Below are 6,344 nucleotides of genomic sequence, written 5' to 3'. Positions count from 1 at the left end.
AGAAAAGAAAATCCAGAAAATCACATCACAGGATTTTTAATGAATTTATTTGCAAATTATGGTGGAAAATAAGTATTTGGTCACCTACAAACAAGCAAGATTTCTGGCTCTCACAGACCTGTAACTTCTTCTTTAAGAGGCTCCTCTGTCCTCCACTCATTACCTGTATTAATGGCACCTGTTTGAACTTGTTATCAGTATAAAAGACACCTGTCCACAACCTCAAACAGTCACACTCCAAACTCCACTATGGCCAAGACCAAAGAGCTGTCAAAGGACACCAGAAACAAAATTGTAGACCTGCACCAGGCTGGGAAGACTGAATCTGCAATAGGTAAGCAGCTTGGTTTGAAGAAATCAACTGTGGGAGCAATTATTAGGAAATGGAAGACATACAAGACCACTGATAATCTCCCTCGATCTGGGGCTCCACGCAAGATCTCACCCCGTGGGGTCAAAATGATCACAAGAACGGTGAGCAAAAAATCCCAGAACCACACGGGGGGACTTAGTGAATGACCTACAGAGAACTGGGACCAAAGTATCAAAGCCTACCATCAGTAACACACTACGCAGCCAGGGACTCAAATCCTGCAGTGCCAGACGTGTCCCCCTGCTTAAGCCAGTACATGTCCAGGCCCGTCTGAAGTTTGCAAGAGTGCATTTGGATGATCCAGAAGAGGATTAGGAGAATGTCATATGGTCAGATGAAACCAAAATATAACTCTTTTGTAAAAACTCAACTCGTCGTGTTTGGAGGACAAAGAATGCTGAGTTGCATCCAAAGAACACCATACCTACTGTGAAGCATGGGGGTGGAAATATCATGCTTTGGGGCTGTTTTTCTGCAAAGGGACCAGGACGACTGATCCGTGTAAAGGAAAGAATGAATGGGGCCATGTATCGTGAGATTGAAGATGAAACGTGGCTGGGTCTTTCAGCATGACAATGATCCCAAACACACCGCCCGAGCAACGAAGGAGTGGCTTCGTAAGAAGCATTTCAAGGTCCTGGAGTGGCCTAGCCAGTCTCCAGATCTCAACCCCATAGAAAATCTTTGGAGGGAGTTGAAAGTCTGTGTTGCCCAGCGACAGCCCCAAAACATCACTGCTCTAGAGGAGATCTGCATGGAGGAATGGGCCAAAATACCAGCAACAGTGTGCGAAAACCTTGTGAAGACTTACAGAAAACGTTTGACCTGTGTCATTGCCAACAAAGGGTATATAACAAAGTATTGAGAAACTTTTGTTATTGACCAAATACTTTTTTCCACCATAATTTGCAAATAAATTCATAAAAAATCCTACAATGCGATTTTCTGGATTTTTTTTCTCATTTTGTCTGTCATAGTTACAGGCCTCTCTCATCTTTTTAAGTGGGAGAACTTGCACAATTGGTGGCTGACTAAATACTTTTTTTCCCCTCACTGTACCTGTTCATTGTGAAAAATTAAACATCACATTTGGAGTAAACATTTTTAGTATGCATTCCCCATCACATGTTCTTGAAATGATATTGTGAAATATATTTTCATTAATGCTATTGAAATTGTAAAATTATTCCATTGTCTAAAGTACCATATACCTTTTTTATGAAATTGTGCACACTGATAGATATTAAAGCTGTAATATGTAACGTTTTGGGCGCCCCGACCAAATTCACATAGAAATGTAAGTTATAGATATGTCGTTCTCATTGAAAGCAAGTCTAAGAAGCGGTAGATCTGTTCTATGTGCACTATTTCTATGTGTCCCTTGCTTAAGTTTCGAGTCTTTTACTTTTGTTTTCGTACACTAGCATCAAACATCTGAAAATACAATATTTTTGGTTATGGAAAATATATTTCACAGCAGTTAAGATGGTACAGTGCATTCAGAAAATATTCAGACCCATTGACTTTTTCCACATTTTGTTACGTTACAGCCTTATTCTAAAATGGATTCAATAATTTTCCCCCTCATCAATCTACACACAATATCCCATAATGACAAAGCTAAAACAGGTTTTTAGAAATATTTGTAAATATATTCAAAATAAAAACTGAAATACCTTATTTACATAAGTATTCAGACCCTTTGCTATGAGACTCGAAATTGAGCTCAGGTGCATCCTGTTTCCATTAATCATCCTTGAGATGTTTCTACAACTTGATTGGAGTCCACCTGTGGTAAATTCAATTGATTGGACATGATTTAGAAAGGCACACACCTGTCTGTATAATGTCCCACAGTTGACAGTGCATATTCGAGCAAAAACCAAGCCATGGAATTGTCCGTAGAGGTCCGAGACAGGATTGTGTTGAGGCACGGATCTGGGGAAGGGTACCAAAACATTTCTGCAGCATTGAAGGTCTCAAAGAACACAGTGTTCTCCATCTTTCTTAAATGGAAGAAGTTTGGAACCACCAAGACTCTTCCTAGAGCTGGCCGCCCGGCCAAACTGAGCAATCGGGGGAGAAGGCACTTGGTCAGGGAGGTGACCAAGAACCCGATGGTCACTCTGACAGAACTCCAGAGTTCCTCTGTGGAGATGGGAGAAACTTCCAGAAGGACAACCATCTCTGCAGCACTCCACCATTCAGGCCTTTATGGTAGAGTGGCCAGACGGAGCACATCAGACGGAAGGCGCATCACAGCCCGCTTGGAGTTTGCCAAAAGGTGCCTAAAGAACTCTCAGACCATTATGAAACAAGATTCTCTGATCTGATGAAACCAAGGTTGAACTCTTTGGCCTGAATGCCAAGCGTCACGTCTGGAGGAAACATGGCACCATCCCTACGGTGAAGCATGGGGGTGGCAGCATGTTTTTCAGCGGCAGGGACTGGGAGACTAGTCAGGATCGAGGGAAATATGAACAAAGCAAAGTAGAGAGAGATCCTTGATGAAAACCTGCTCCAGAGCTCTCAGGACCTCAGACTGGGGCGAAGGTTCACCTTCCAACAGGACAACGACCCTAAACACACAGCCAAGACAATGCAGGAGTGGCTTCGGGACAAGTCTCTGAACATCCTTGAGTGGCCCAGCCAGAGCCTGGACTTAAACCTGATCGAAAATCTCTGGAGAAACCTGAAAATAGCTATGCAGCAACGCTCCCCATCCAACCTGACAGAGCTTGAGAGGATCTGCAGAGAAGAATGTGAGAAACTTCCCAAATAGAGGTGTGCCAAGCTTGTAGCGTCATACCCAAGAAGACTTGAGGCTGTAATCGCTGCCAAAGGTGCTTTGTAAGTACTGGAGAAGATGGCTGCCATTTTACAGCCCTCTAACCAGTTGTACTATTATGTGTGTTTTTTCACGTTATTTGTAATTTATTCTGTACATAATGTTTCTGCCACCGTGTCTTATGACCAAAAATAACATCTGGATATCAGGACAGCGATTACTCACCTCATTTTGGACGAAGATTTTTTCTTCAAGGAGTCGGACGCGAAGGATATTCTACAGACACCCGAGAAGGCCCATATCCCCGTCATTCGCATGAGAAAGAGACAGAGATATCATGGACGTAGGTCGGGGTGCCTTGTAAGGATCCAACGGCGAGCGAGTAAACTGCCTCTTACATCAATCCTATTAGCCAATATTCAATCATTTGAAAATAAATTGGACGACCTAAGATTAAGGTTATCCTACCAATGGGACATTGTACAAACTGTAATATCTTATGTTTCACCGAGTCGTGGCTGAACGACAACATGGATAACATACAACTGGCTGGATATACGCTACATCGGCAGGATAGAACGGCTGACTCCGTTAAGACAAGGGGTGGCGGTCTGTGTATATTTGTAAATAACAGCTGCCACATAAAATCTAATACTAAGGAAGTCTCAAGGTTTTGCTCGCATGAGGTAGAGTATCTCATGATAAGCTGTAGATCACACTATTTACCAAGAGAGTTTTCATCTACATTTTTCATAGCTGTCTATTTATCACCACAAACCGATGCTGGCACTAAGATTGCACTCAATGAGCTGTATATGGCCATAAGTAAACAGGATAACGCTCATCCAGATGCAGCGCTCCTAGTGGCTGGGGACTTTAACGCAGGGAAACTTAAATCTGTTCTACCTAATTTCTACCAGCATGTTAAATGTGCAACCAGAGGGAAACAACTCTGGACCACCTTTACTCCACACACAGAGACGCGTACAAAGCTCTCCCTCGCCCTCCCTCACCTTCCATTTGGCAAATCTGACCATACCTCTATCCTCCTGATTCCTGTGTATAAGCAAAAACTGAAGCAGGAAGCAACAGTGACTCGGTTAATAAGGAAGTGGTTTGCTTGCACAGACTGGAATGTGTTCCGGGATTCTTCCGATAGCATTGAGGAGTACACCACATCAGTCACTGGCTTCATCAATAAGTGCATCGATGACGTCCTCCCCACAGTAACCATTCGTGCATACCCCAACTAGAATCCATGGATTACAGGCAACATCCGCACTGAGCTAAAGGGTAGAGCTGCCGCTATCAAGGAGCGGGACTCTAACCCGGACGCTTATAAGAAATCCTGCTATGCCCTCCAAAATACCATCAAACAGGCAAAGAGTCAATACAGGACTAAGATTGAATCGTACTACACCGGCTCTGACGCTCGCCGGATGTGGCAGGGCTTGCAAACTATTACAGACTACAAAGGGAAGCACAGCCGCGAGCTGCCCAGTGACACAAGCCTACCAGACGAGCTATATCACTTCTATGCTCGCTTCGAGGCAAGCAACACTGAAGCACGCATGAGAGCATCAGCTGTTCCGGATGACTATGTGATCACGCTCTCCGTAACCGATGTGAATAAGACTTTTAAGCAGGTCAACATTCACAAGGCCACAGGGCCATACGGATTACCAGGACATGTACTCCGAGCATACGCTGACCAACTGGCAAGTGTATTCACTGACATTTTCAACAAGTCCGTGACTGACACTGTAATACCAACATGTTTCAAGCAGTCCCTGTGCCCAAGAACACTACAATAACCTACCTAAATGACTACCGACCAGTAGCACTCACGTCTGTAGCCATGAAGTGCTTTGAAAGGCTGGTCATGGCTCACATCAACACCATTATCCCAGAAACCCTAGACCCACTCCAATTTGCATACTGCCCCAACAGATCCACAGATGATGCAATTTCTATTACACTCCACATTGCTCTTTCCCACCTGGACAAGAGGAACACCTACGTGAGAATGCTATTCATCAACTTCAGCTCAGCGTTCAACACCATAGTGCCCTCAAAGCTCATCACTAAGCTAAGGACCCAGGGACTAAACACGTCCCTCTGAAACTGTATCCTGGACTTTCTGACAGCCGCCCCCAGGTGGTAAGGGTAGGTAACAACACATCTGCACGCTGATCCTCAGCACGGGGGCCCCTCAGGGGTGCGTGCTCAGTCCCTCAGGGGTGCGTGCTCTACTCCCTGTTCACCCATGACTGTATGAACAGGCATGACTCCAACACCATTATTAAGAGTGCCGACGACCCAACAGTGGTAGGCCTGATCACGACAACGATCAGACAGCCTATAGGGAGGAGGTCAGAGACCTGGCCGTGTGGTGCCAGGATAACAACCTCTCCCTCAACGTGATCAAGACAAAGGAGATGATTGTGGACTACAGGAAAAAAAAGAGGACTGAGCACGCCCCCATTCTCATCGACGGAGCTGTAGTGGAACAGGTTGAGAGCTTCAAGTTCCTTGGTGTCCACATCACCAACAAACTATCATAGTAGTCGTGAAGAGGGCACGACAAAGCCTATTCCCCCTCAGGAGACTGAAAAGATTTGGCATGGATCCTCAGATCCTCAAAACGTTATACAGCTGCACCATCGAGAGCATCCTGACTGGTTGCATCACTGCCTGGTATGGCAACTCCTCAGCCTCCGACCGCAACGCACTACAGAGGGTAGTGCGTACGGCCTAGTACATCACTGGGGCCAAGCTTCCTGCCATCCAGGACCTTTATACCAGGCGGTGTCAGAGGAAGGCCCTAAAAATGGTCAAAGACTCCAGCCACCCTAGTTATAGACTGTTCTCTCTGCTACCGCATGGCAAGTGGTACCGGAGCGCCAAGTCTAGTTCCAAAAGGCTTCTTAACAGTTTCTACCCCCAAGCCATAAGACTCCTGAACAGCTAATCATGGCTACCCGGACTATTTGCATTACTCCCTGTATATTGCCTCCCTACTGTTATTTTATTTTACTGCTGCTCTTTAATGATTTGCTATTTTTTATTTTTTGCTTATCTATATTTTACTTAACACTTATTTGTATTTTCTTAAATACTGCATTGTTGGTTAATGGCTTGTAAGTAAGCATTTCACTGTAAGGTCTACACCTGTTGAATTCA

Source organism: Coregonus lavaretus (assembly GCF_964263955.1).
Source record: "Coregonus lavaretus genome assembly, chromosome: 30".
NCBI lineage: Eukaryota > Metazoa > Chordata > Actinopteri > Salmoniformes > Salmonidae > Coregonus > Coregonus lavaretus.
The sequence above is the reverse complement of the archived record's forward strand: the minus strand, read 5'-3'. Positions refer to the sequence as shown.